This window comes from Polypterus senegalus, chromosome 1, assembly GCF_016835505.1.
Source record: "Polypterus senegalus isolate Bchr_013 chromosome 1, ASM1683550v1, whole genome shotgun sequence".
In the NCBI taxonomy this organism is placed as follows: Eukaryota; Metazoa; Chordata; class Cladistia; order Polypteriformes; family Polypteridae; genus Polypterus; species Polypterus senegalus.
The window spans coordinates 262,489,812-262,503,452 of record NC_053154.1 but is presented as its reverse complement, the minus strand read 5'-3'; the positions used below and the strand labels follow the sequence as shown (position 1 = coordinate 262,503,452).

The 13,641-nt window shown below is 38.5% G+C and overlaps 1 protein-coding gene across 1 annotated transcript in view; it reads left to right on the top strand.

Moving 5' to 3' along the window:
* Positions 1-13,641, top strand: part of zcchc24 (zinc finger, CCHC domain containing 24) — a 182,517-nt gene that overhangs the window by 135,963 nt on the left and 32,913 nt on the right. The window lies entirely within an intron of this gene.

Below are 13,641 nucleotides of genomic sequence, written 5' to 3'. Positions count from 1 at the left end.
GAACAAATATGGGACACATAGTAGCTGGCATGAGGCTACACTCCTTGCCACTGTTAGACATCTTAGGCCAGGTTTATACTTCACACGATGCGATGCATGCTGCAGCGGATGCTCCTGCTACGCAAGCGTTGTACTATTTATACTTGCACGCGTACTTTACATAAATCTGGAGGAATCCACCAGGTGGCAGTGCGAGATATTATCACGGTGAGAACAGGTTCGGCTTCGCTGTGTTGTGAATTGCCTGGAACACCCATTAAATTCCGATGACACCTTACCACAGTATCTCTGAAAAGGATGTTTAATGATTAAGTCCATCAATCCAGGGATGTGTCCATGCCAGCTAGCATTGTGCACGAGGCAGAAACAATCCCTGGATGGGCATTAGCTCATAGCAAGGTGAATACAAGCACCCACATACGCTAGTATCATTTTAGTGTCAGCAAATCTCCATATCTTTTGAAGGAAACCGGAGCACACTGAGGAAACCCAGCAGGAAAACATGCAAACTCCAGGCAGAGAATACCAGCAACGTGAATCCCTGCGAGACAGCAGTGCTACCGCTCTGCCACCGTGTCATCCCCATGTAATTATTAACAGTGTTCATTATTTAAATGAAATTAACAATTTATCTGTAAAATGTAACATACATATTTTAATGCATTTCATCATGAAAGTGATATCAAGTATAAATCTAATGATTCTAAATGTGCAGAGAGTTGAAATATCATACATTTAATGTGTTCTATGTGGCGATCTATTGCTGTTTTCCGCTGCTGTCAGGTCCAGAGGAAGCCACGGAAAAAAAGATGGCACATGAGACGGTATGTGAGACTTTTAAAATGTATCGTATCATTACGAATGGGAATATGCAACGCTTGAATATAAAAGCACCACGAATGCATTTGTATGTCGGCATTTTGCTTCACCACATAGAACCATTCATTAAACATCGAAGCGCACCCATCGATCTCGTAGGATCCACAGTGGCTTTCTGTCACAGATAGTAAACAGAGACTTTGACGTCACATTCCAACTTTTAGCACACTGCGCCCACACAGTGCACACACTGTTTTCAGATCTTTAACCAAAATCTTGTATTAGATAAAGTACACCAGAATAAACAAATACATTTTTTTTACTTATATCATTCATTGCATTATCAAAATGCTGGGCAGTCAGCTGTACATTCTTAGTCTTTTTAGGCTATTCCTTAGGTGATTTACACAAACGTGTGGTGTGCTGAATATCACTCAGAATGTTTTAAATTTCTCAAATAACAGCTCTCCTGACCAAGAAACAGCAGGTCACGGTGTAAATGACATGGGTTTTTCTTCCATGTTGGGGGATTTTTAGGTGACTAACTCATTTAATTGCATTATAATTTTTATTGCACTCCCTGCCTTGTAAAATATTTACAGAACAAGTTTGATATACTACTATTATTTTTCATGGATAGTCACTGTGAAAAGTGACCATCTAGCCGATATTATAGCCATTAAACCTGCCTGTGTTTAATGAAGAATATACAGTAAGTAATGTGTCATCATTTCAGTCTAGTATGTTGGAAATATTCATAAAATTGAACCAGACATTATTTGTTGGCTGTAGCTAATGTGGTGTCTGATTTTTATAGTAGTAGTGTAAATTATCATGCATACCTACTTAAAAGTTTAACTGAAAGCTTCTTCCTTTGCATGGTACAGTACGTGTCACAGTTGTCTTTACGTATAGTTTAAGTGATTACTAACAAAGACGCTATATCTTATGACAGTATGGTTAGATCTGTGAGATTCAGAAAGCATTGTCGGCGTGTGTTTGAACCTTCTCCACTGAAACAATTATGTACAGCAGTCAAGCTTTTTATTTAATAAGGTTTTGTTCCTTCTGTTGTGTTATTTCTCAGTAATTTGTGAGGATAACAGTTTTTAGAATCTGGTATAGGCTAATTAATGTGAACTAGCACATTTACAACTACAGATCTTAAGTCGTGAGCTCTGTAGGAAAGGCGAGTGTCTGCTGATTTTATACTTAAAACAAAATCTTGTTAAACTGACATTAACAGGCAAGAGCATTATGGATAATGAAAGTTTACTTGCTATGAAGGAAGAGTTGAGTGGCCTGTGAACAACACATACTTTACAGCTGTATTCCATAATCTAGTGCCAAAAGTTGTTTTTCTACAATTTTCTGTGTGCATTTCAAGTTTAGCTTTCACTTTCAGAAACCGTCTTAACTATTTGCTGCCTTAGTTGAACACAGCTTTAAACAAATTTTGGGAACTTTTTATTGTATTCTCACTCTAGAACAATGGAGAACTATCAAAAATATGAACTGAGTAGTTTCAATAGAAGCAAGAAGCCCTAATACTGTAAGACAGAACCACCGTCCAGCTTATGGCAAATGATAGTACTGTACATTTCATCTCTCCTGGCAATAGCCATTGTCATGTTAGAATGTTAGTCATCTAAAAAAAAAAGTGTGGGCGTGTTGGTGACTTTACCACATTCAAAATGGAATTTTGACTTAAATTTAAGCTTGGTTCATATCCCAGTGACCATGTAGTGGAACAAGACATCCATCCTTCCACCTGCTTGATAAAATTTACTGTCATTAGAGATGGAGCCTGACTAGATCTGTTTGGGTGCAAGGTAACACCTATGAAGCATTAGTCCATCATTTGACACAATTATACAGTACATGTTGATTTATACCTGACAATTTAGATTTTATTACATTTATAGACATAGAGAAAAGTCCGCACAGACATGGTTAATAGTGTACAAACTTCAAACAGCAGACAGTGGTCTCATATTGCACTTCTACCACTATTTAGTGAGATTCCAAAACAAGATGTTTGTTGTCTTCATGTGATAACCGTGCTACCTTTATTGTATGATCTTTAATTGGAGCATTAGAACAATCTACATGAGAACAGGTCATTTAGTCCAACTAAGCTTGCCAGTCCTATCCACTTAATTCTTCTAAAATAACATTAAGTCAAGTTTGGAAAGTCCTTAAAGTCCTACTGTCTACTACACTGCTTGGCAATTCCATGTGTCTATTTTGAAGAAAAACATCATAAAGTTTGTGCAAAGCTTACCTTTAACAAGTGTTTCTCCATGTTCTTGTTGAATTCATTTTAGAATAACAGTCTCAATCCACTGTACTAATTCTCTTCATACTTTTAAACACTTCATCATGTCTTCTCATAGTCTTTTTTTGCTTAAACTGAAAAGCCTCAGCTTTTTTTAATCTTCTTAATAATTCATCCACTGTAGCCCTCAAATCAGCCTAGTCACTCTTCTCTGGACCTTTTCCAGTGCTGCTATGTCCTTTTTGTAACCTAGAGACCAAAACTGCACTGTACTTCAGGTGCGGTCTAACCAGTGTGTTGTAAAGCTTGAGCATAACCCTAACCCTAACCCTAACCTCCTTGGACTTGTACTCCACAAATCAGGGCGCTACAGTATATAACCTCACATTCTGTTAGTCTTCTTATTGACTACAGAACACAGTCTGCCAGTTGATAATGTAGAGTCCACTATGACTCCAAAATCCTTTGCATAAGGCGTACTTTTGATTTTTAGACCTCCCACTGTGTATTCAAACCTAACATTTTTACTTCCTACGGGTAACACTTTACATTTACGTACATTAAATGTCATCTTCCCAAGCCTGTATGCTGCCCAAGTCCCTCTATAAATATTCAACCGATTCTAGATTATATGTCAATCCACCAAGCTTGGCATTATATGTAAACGTAACCAGCTTGTTACTTATACTGCTAAATTTTTTATATATATTAAAAATAGCAGCGGCCCTAGCACTGACCCCTGTGGAACATCACTCTTATCATCAGCCAATTCTGATAAGGTTTCTCAAGTCATAACTCTCTGCTTCCTGGGTCTGTGCCAATTTTACACCCATCTGAACTCCCACTTTTTTTAGTTTGATACCCAACCTCTCATGTGGCACCTTATCAAATGCTTTACGAAAGTTAAGATAAATAATATCATATGCTCCACTTTGATCATACAATTTTGTTGTTTTCTCATAGAAAAAATGAGAATAGAGGAGCTTATGCAGGAAACAATATATTGCAGTCATGTTTTTTTCCTAGCAAGATGCAGGCTTTATAGCGTCAAGTTAATTTTTAATCCTTATAAATGATTGCAAACGTGAACAGAAAACAAAACCAGGAGCCATGGGAACTTCAAGATGGGTGAACATTGGAAAGCCTTGAATCTTATTTTGGCTCTGATGGGATTTAAGTGCTGTATTAAAAGTGTGGGGATGGGCTCTTTTAGGGATAGAAGAAAAGAATACTGTAAATTAGTTTAAGAGATCAGTCTTTAAAAGTATCATCAGAATAAAAGGATGGATTCTCATAAGCTAATGAAAAACAGCCATCCATCTTCTATTGGCCCATTGGGTGGAGTCGCTTTTGCTCCTCTGTTGGCTCGCCATTTTTGTGATTTCACTGCAATGCTGGAGCCAAGTGATTATTCATTTAACCATTAAAGGTCCACCTTAATCTTTTAAAATATTATTCTCATTGAAATGACATCATTTTATTTTTTTATTTAAGAACACTATATGTCTTTTTTTACATTTCAAATGAAAAATCCCACATTTGGCATTCATTTCACAAGGTGGCAAGCAAAATGAAGCACACACTGGAAGAAATTAAATATGACACCAGTTCTGTAGATTCTGGAAGCAATTATATTTATGCCAGCTATTTTCTTTGGTGTGTTTGCAGTGAAAAGCACAAAAGAAATTAGATAGTTTTGTGATTATTTACTTTATAATCACACTACATGTAGAGCGCACATGTGGCTGCCGACTTGGTAGGGTACAGCATTCTGCGAAGTTGGGGGGAAATCTTGTCTCAATGGGCGACATGTCAGGAGAGGACTGATCATGTTTAGTCTTGTCTTAACCATGCTAGCACCTTAGCTTTTGTAGCCTTTTACACTCTCACCATGGTAAAGACATCCAGCTGTTTTGGAGTCTTCCTCTGCTGTGAGGATTTTTCTTTTAGTGCACTTCAAGTTTTCTTCTGACATCTTCCAAATGCACAGCAAAATGGCATGTCTACATCATGTCAGTGTCTTGAAACTTCCTTTTTTATTGTGTGCTGTGTTTGCAAAATCTTTTTCTAAGCAATGGATTTGTCCAAAGCAGTGAAATCTCACTTGTTAAAACATTTTAAATACAGTGGATATTAAAGAATGTATGACTCCAGTTTTATGCCAACATCCCCAAAAATGAGTAAGTTAGGTAAATTGGTCCTGTGTGAGTAAGGATGCCCTGCAGTGGACTGGCATCCTGTCTAGAGCTTATTATCCAGGGAACCTGATGCTGCACATCCCATAGCCCAGGAGTGGCTTAAATGGGTTTTCTGAATTGATGGATGGTTGCATAGCTAATCAATATGCTAATACAGTATGTGTTGTGATTTTTTTTAATGCAGATTTTCTCTTTTTTCTTAACCTGTTTAATAACTGCCACATGGTTTCCTTCCTTATTCTCTTTACTGTTTCTATAAACTGAAATTTGCAACCTGGACCACTTTTGTCTTGATTATGTTTTAATTTACATTAATTTAAATAAAAAGAAAAAAAAAGTTGCCCCAAAAAAACGCTTCAGACACTTTGGCTTTCAAATGTGTCTGGTGACTTCCTTGAACAGGAAGAAGAGTACAGGGAGTGCTGGTGGTGTGGAGGCTCATGGGCCTCTGTGAACACACTCGATGGAGGAAGTGACAGCCCCACAGTGGGAATCCAGCTTTATACAGCTGTGGCTTTGCTTTGTACACTGCCATCCCTTGGACATTTACATGTATTACAGCTCTGAACTTAATACTGAGTGTGTGTCGAAAGATGGATTGGACTGTAAGGAATACTCACATCTGCTATCCAAGCTTTGCAAAGGCAGAAAGGATCTTGAGCTTTTTAATACACATTTTTTATAAGCTTAGAAAACTATTTGCAGCTTATTCTTTACAATCAGGGATGACGCAGCTCTGGATTAAAGGCTCTTTATTCAGGTTGATGTACTTAATGATGATTACAATGACTGGATGCCATTTCCTAAACTAAGACACTTTACTCACTTTTCTGTTTTTACATGTCTTGGATTACACTAAACTGACAGTTCCCATTGTTAGAGATCTTTGTGGTTTTCAATTGTTGCAACTGTAATTGTATAATCCATCCATTTTCCAACCCGCTGAATCCGAACACAGGGTCACGGGGGTCTGCTGGAGCCAATCGCAGCCAACACAGGGCACAAGGCAGGAACCAATCCTGGGCAGGGTGCCAACCCACCGCAGGACACACACAAACACACCAAGCACACACTAGGGCCAATTTAGAATCACCAATCCACTTAACCTGCATGTCTTTGGACTGTGGGAGGAAACCGGAGCACTCGTAGGAAACCCACGCAGACACAGGGAGGACATGCAAACTCCACGCAGGGAGGACCCGGGTCTCCTAACTGCAAGGCAGCAGCGCTACCACTGCACCACCGTGCCACCTAATTGTATAATCTAAATGCAAATATTTTGATACTTTGTTTTGTAATATTTTTATATCTAATATAATTAGAAGAACTATATTGGATATAAAGGAAATAAAAGACATTTTTAGAAGCTAATGAGAAACATTTTTGATCAGTATGCATCAGAGTTCCTTTATGAACAGCAATGAATCTGTCCCCTTTGAAAATGAAATTAGAGGGAATCCAGATAAAAAGTTGGGATCCCAGAGGGCAGTCCCCATTTCATATTATGGTTTTCCTTACTAGGCACTTTTGATGCACATTAGCATACTGTATGCATGTTATTCCTTGAATTTTTCACACAGTCTGCCCTTTCACCCTTCTGTGTGATTTACTGACAGCTAATGATATGAGGACCCCTTTTATATATACAGTATCACCATTTGGCCAAGTCAGGCCAGGGTCAAAATCCTTTTATGAGTCAGGCTATGGAGGAGATAATGTTACACATCTGATCCCACTCCTGATACCACAAAGAACACACCTGACCAGTCCTTACTGCCACTGGGCAAGGTAGGCAGGTACTTGGGTAATAGAAAAGAAGCAGAAGATGTAATGTTAGCCAGAACACCGGCAGGATGTTGACGCCAGGAAGTCAAATGATTGTATGTCAAAACCAATTACATTAACCAAAAACAAAATCTGAAGAACACAGCAGTAAGTCACAAATGAAAAGTCTTTAGAAAGTATCGACAAATTTAAACATTGTTTGACCAGCATTTCAGGCTTAAATATCATCGTACTGATGATGTCATATAATGTGACTTCCAAGAGCGTATCCTTGATGGTGATACTAATGTTACAGTACATAAAATGATGGTGTTCATAACCAAAAAAAATGCCATTGAAGTAAAAAATAAAAGTGGGAATATGTTCAGCAGATTTCAAAACTGTGGAAATAGCAAGTCATTCAGATAAATGCATTAAGCTCAGAACAAGATCATCAAGAATAAGCATAACAGCCTGAAAGTGTCACTGTTACCCACATAACAATACAAGAACTTAGCCCACTCAGACTTGCTGCTAAATCTAAGGATATTTCTGAAGGCATTTCTCAGTCAGTGCGTTGTGATTATGAGGGGCTCATGTCACTGGGATCTTTATAAACAGAACCCGCCTTTTCTTATGTTTTAAGCTATGGAGTTTCAAGGTGACAATGAATATTTTCTGGATCCTTTAAAAGGTTCAGAGTTTCCTCGCCTCATTAGTGAAATTCACTTACAGTAGTTGTAAATATGAAGCAGGCTAAGGTGTGTGAGTGGAAAGCAGGTGTCACCTGTAATATTTATTCACAAATCAACATATGCAGCGGTCTCACAGCTTGGGAGATGCCTTTTTTCTGTGTTGCTTTTTCTTCAGGTACTCATTGAAAACAGTTATATTAGGTTAAGTATTTTGTAAATCAATTTTTTATTAAATATATAAATTAAACATAAAAAAATAAATAAGGAAGCCAAACATTTTAGAATGAATAGAAAAAATGGCAGCCGCTTGAAACAGCCCCTCCAGATTCAACATTCAGGACATAACCAAGGGGACCGACAGGACAGTTGCAACACCCTGACATGACCTGCTAATAAGTACCATGGAAGCAATTCCAAACTGCTGGTTGATGATGCAGTGAGAGCCTATGGACAACGGATTTTGGAGCAGCTGGATTGTTTGTGTCTACTTGACAATATGAGTAAGTGCAACTTGTCGTCTCATCCAGAGTTGCTAGCTGCCTTGCACCCAGTGCTGTCAGGATAGGCGCTACCTCAACCACGATTAATTTGGTTCAGTAAAATAAATGTCTCCTGCAAGCTGCTAACTTAGAGTGGTATGGCTGAAGTCCAAAAATCAGCCAAGGCAGCATTATAAATTACCCACACATTCTGTAAATAATGGATAACACCCAACCTAAAAAGACAGCGATACTGCTCAGCCCCCTCTCCTTTCAGGATGGTTTCAGTCTGCCAAGTTGAAAAGGACTTCTTGTGCTGGTCCTGTTCATGCTGGCTTATATAGTGTGGACAATCACAATAATTCAGAGTGACATGTAATGTTGATGACTTTGGCATTTATGCCATTGAACTTTAAAAGAATCTTCCTAGGCAGGTCCATACCATATAAAGCTTCTTCAAGGATAAGTGCTGCAGTGCCCCGTGAGTGTAGATCACTAACTTCATATTTTTCATACTATGTTATTGCCATTATTATTGTTATTCCAGAGACTATGGTTCAGTTCCTGGCCTGGTCATTGCCTACTGCATGTGTAATATGCATGTTCTCCTCTGGCTATTTGGGTTTTTCTGTTTTTGTTTGTTAGGATAACCATAAACTCTAGGCTGGCCTTGCGTGAGCGTACTGCAGTGAACTGGCAGCCCGTCTTCTGCCTTATGCCCTGTGCTGCTGGAATAGGTGTGCCCCATAAAAGAATGAGCAGGTCCAAAAAGGGGATGAACAGTGTGTTCAATAAATAATTATGAACAGTTCAATCTTTACTTTTCGTCTGTAATGTTGTATGTCCAGTATAAGAAAATATTCAAAGCAAGCTGCTTTACGCCCAGCATAAAATGATCCTCAATCACAATGCTTCATTAATAATTTGAAGAAAACACATTGATTTGGTAAATGATTTAATTGTAAAGTTTCTGAACTCTCTTAATCCAGTTTCCAAGTCACAAGGGTCTGCTACCTGCCCCAGGAGGGCTGAGTATCAAGTTAGGGATCAAACCAGGCAGAGGCGATGGTCCAGAAATGGTTCAATGGACAACTATGGCTCAGTTACGTCTGTAATATATAGTACAGTGGGTGTCATGGGGTAGTGATTAGCACTGCTGCCCTTTTTCTAATGTCATTGATTGCCAGTTGCTATTTTTGTGTGTTTGGGTGGATAGTCCTTCAAATACTACTAGGGTTGCTCCAATCGATAGGCCACCTTTTGAAATTAGCTGAAAAGACTCAGTCGTTGTTCTGTAAAAAGGCTGACTACAAAAACCAATATTTTCACCCTCTGCTTTTCTAAGCTTTACAGTAATTTAGTTGCCGTGCTCCTTTATGCAAGTGTTATGTTTTTCTTTTGCAGCAAACAGCGGGTGAATTTAGGCTTGATTTATCAGTGACTGAGAGGCAAATGGAATATTTGCCTTTACCTTAAAGAAAGTGTAGGGATAAACTGAAATAAAGGAATCAGAGAAGTTTTTTTTTTAAGAGAAATGATGAAAACTACTTTTTTTAATCAAGCCTTGTTTCAGATAGGTACATTACAGAAAAAATTAAAAAGTATGACAGCTTGTAATTAATGAGAAGCATTTTCTTTTCTTTTATGCCATATGTATTATGGATAAATATTTCTGTATATATTTTATTAAAGTATATATTTTAAGGAAATTGTATTTATTTTAGTATTTTATGTTCACTGAACAATAAGCCTACAAAATTTCATTTTTTTAATAATAAAATGAACAGGTAACACCTATGGTCTAATGTCCTATATGTCTAATATAGGACATAGGTCTGGTTATGCAGGAGATTAGTGTAAAACGTTTCTTAAAGAGATAAAGGAAAAACAATCTGAATTGGTATCAAAATCAGCCAATCAAGTAACATGAAATTGGTGATTGGTATGGGCCTTAAAAAACCTGATCCCTTCCCATCCCATCCCTAAACACTGCCATTTTCCTCCCAAAACGCCCTGGTCTGCTTCTCAATTGGTCGTGAGTGTGTTTGTCAGTGGTTTTTTTTTGCTTTTCTGCTTTGTGCTCACCATGACCAGGATAGGCCTCACTTCTCCCATGACTTAGTTGTGTTATAATATATATCATCATTATCATTGTCCCTTCCTTGAAAAAATCAAAAAATAAATTGCTGGCAAATAGAACTGACATGCCGACAGCATAGGAAATAGTTTTCCTGAAAGAAGGAAAAAGTTGATTTTGCAGGTATTTCTTCCTAATCCTAATCCTGATTATAATGTGCAGTTTTGCAGGTTTGGTTTTGGTTCCCAGTTTATCATCTTAAAACAGGTATAACTACGTGCTGCACCTATAAAGGGTGAAGATGTAAACAAAGTGATGCCAACAAGTGCTGAAAGCAAGTTCCTTTGGTAGAGAACTGGTTAATTGTTGTCTGACAACTCCTGAAACGTTTAAGACTGGTTTTTTTTTCTTCTTCAAAAATGAACAAAAAAAAAATTACCATTAGAATTAGAAGCGAGCCCCCTCCCTCCAGCTGTGCTCCCCTGAGAAAGGAAAAGAGGCCCAGGCCTTGCCGAGTTACCAGTGGGCTGAGCCTCTTGTCTAAAAGAAAAATACCACAGCGACACAGTCATCCCTCCCAGCTGGAGCGGGACCTCCAATCAAATGAAAAAGGGCGAAGGGGGAGGAAATCAAAACCAGATGAACTCCATTCTGATATAATGCAAGAAAACATCGGACCCATCATAAAAACACTCAGCATGGTTTGAATTATGGGATATTCTAGAAGGTGGGCAATGATGACTATTAGTGTGTGATGAGAGTTCTGAGGGAAGGAATGGATAATAACAACAAGTAAATTTTACCCTGGAACCATGACAATGGAGAACAGCTAACTATTACAAAAGCAAAATTTTATATAGCTAGAGGAAGGAATATTGATTAAAGACGACGATGATAATGAAGAATTCTGTAGGCACTGATGAATGACTCGGTGGTTTGGGTTTGAATCCCAAACCTAGTGCCCATCTGCTTGTTCTCCCTTTGCCTGTATGGGTGTTTTCCTGTGCCCCCTTATATTCCTCCGACATCGCAAAGACATACATGTTTAGTTTTGTGGTGACTATAAACTGTCCCACAGTCTGTGATGGACAGACACTCTAGTCAAAGTTGGTTTGTATCTTGTGCTTGATGCTGTGGAGCATTTCTGAGCCCCTAATGTTTGGCCTGCAGGATTATTATCTGTAAGAAATGAGCCTTTACATTATCTAGTAATGCATGTGGCTTAACAGGCCAGGGTAAATGATAAAGTTTTCATACTTTGCCTTTCTTATTATCCTTTGGCTGTTCATTCTCATTCTTATATTGCTGACAGCCATATGACCAGCTTGACCAGTCATGCTGCACGGATAGGATGTCTTTTTGTTGATGAGGAACTGCTTTTCTGTTCGTCCATTTTTTGAACCCAGTCATGGCGGAGTAGCTTAAGGCACAAGGGAGGAAGCATACCAAAATGGGACACTGGATACTGGCGTGCATGTCTTTGGAAGAAGCCACACAGACACAGGGAGAACGTTCCACCTCCACATAGATGATGTGAGGCAAGAGCAATGTGACTACTCGGCCACTGTAGTTGTACAATAAAAACAGACAGGCGTTTGGAGTTAAAAACATTTCCAGTAAGACGGTGTCTAGTTCACTTCCCTTCTTCAGCGATATGAAATACTTAATTAGAATTTGTAACGCCTTGCTAAAATACCTCCATTATGCCCATGAACAGGCCATTTTCATCCCTGCCGTTTTTTTTTCTGCAGTAGGAGAATCATAGGGCAGAGCACTGGAATTCTGATGTAATGTTTTTCAGTGTCGCTTCCAACTGAGAAAACAACAGGCTTATTTGTGCGAGATTCCCAAGTGTTGGGAGTTCATCTGCCCGCGAGCAAGAATGTGCAACTGCACTACATAGAAAGAGAATCATTTAAAAAGAGAAGATGAAGGATTCAGCAAATTAGCCATCCTTGAAACATGCAGTTTCACTAACATGCACCAAGAGCATCTTTCTTGGCAGGCAGAATTCCAAACATCACTGTAGGTGTGAGATAAAACGTTAATAATGTGAGTGGAGACTCTTGATGTTTAGGGATTAGGGGTTCAGCTCCAAATTACTTCTGGCACAGTGGCCGTGCACTCAAACTTTAATGAGCGCATAACCCGAGAACATCTACAATTAACTCTTTATTTCATTCAAAAGGTCACGTCAGTGAGCTGTGCTGCTAATAAAAGTAAAGCATATAAAATCAAGGCAGAAAAAAAACGCCACCCCAGGATTTGAAAAAAACAATTAGTAGGGCAAGGGAGCATCACCAGACAAGATGTTTCTCCCCCCAACACACTCACACAGTCTTATGGCTATCCTGCCATTGCACACTTCCTCTATTGTCAGTGTAGTTTACCGGGTGTGTCTAATTAAGAAGAAAGCTGCCGTCCGCCAGAATGTTCTCCCAGGTTTAAAGTTACACTTAGGGTTAGATGCGAGGCTAGGCATCAGTCAATCAGACTGCAGCAACTCACATGGCAGCATATCCTTTATTTATATGAATATTGCAGTTGGAATTGGCTTTAGATAACTTAGCAAAATATGTATATTCTGTACAATGATGTGAAAAAGTATTCGGTGATTTAGAATATTACCACACAGAATTTGCATTGTATGGTATGTGTAGTTATGTTTGTGCATTGCCCAACTTTCTTATTTAACATGGAAGGTGCTGCTGAAGGGCGACAATGAAAGCTTTAAAGCTATAACACTGATGTCAAAGGAATACCTTATTGTACATGAAGATTACAGTCAGTCATCTTGGAAGTGCAAAACTCGTTTAACAACAACAAGCGATGCACCAGCAAAGATGAACTTAAAAGTGGAAGAGTGTAGTTTTCAAAATGTTGAAAGAATGAGGGGACTTCTACGGACACATTCCTACACTTGAAGACGTTACTGTAGCGCAGAAAATGTGGAAACCATGAAGCATCCATGTTCACTCAACATCACCAATGTTGTTCAAGTCAGGAACCCAAGAAATTTACCTTGCATATTAGCTGTTTTTTAGCCCATTGTTTCTTTACTAGGGAGGGCAATTAACATTCTTCTCACCCTCTCAGGGCACAATATTAAGATAAATCTTACTTTAAGCAAAAAACACCAAATTAACTAATTTTACTTTTTAATTATACATATAACAAATACAACCCATTTATTTGTCTAATGTTCATCCATCTTTTTTTTTCCGGGTAGCTCAGATCAGTTTGGGTATGATGACCCGAGGACTATCTGCTGTGTTTTTCATGGACTTCTAGAAGCATTATTGTTGCCCAACTTTCTTAAAATGTGACGTCT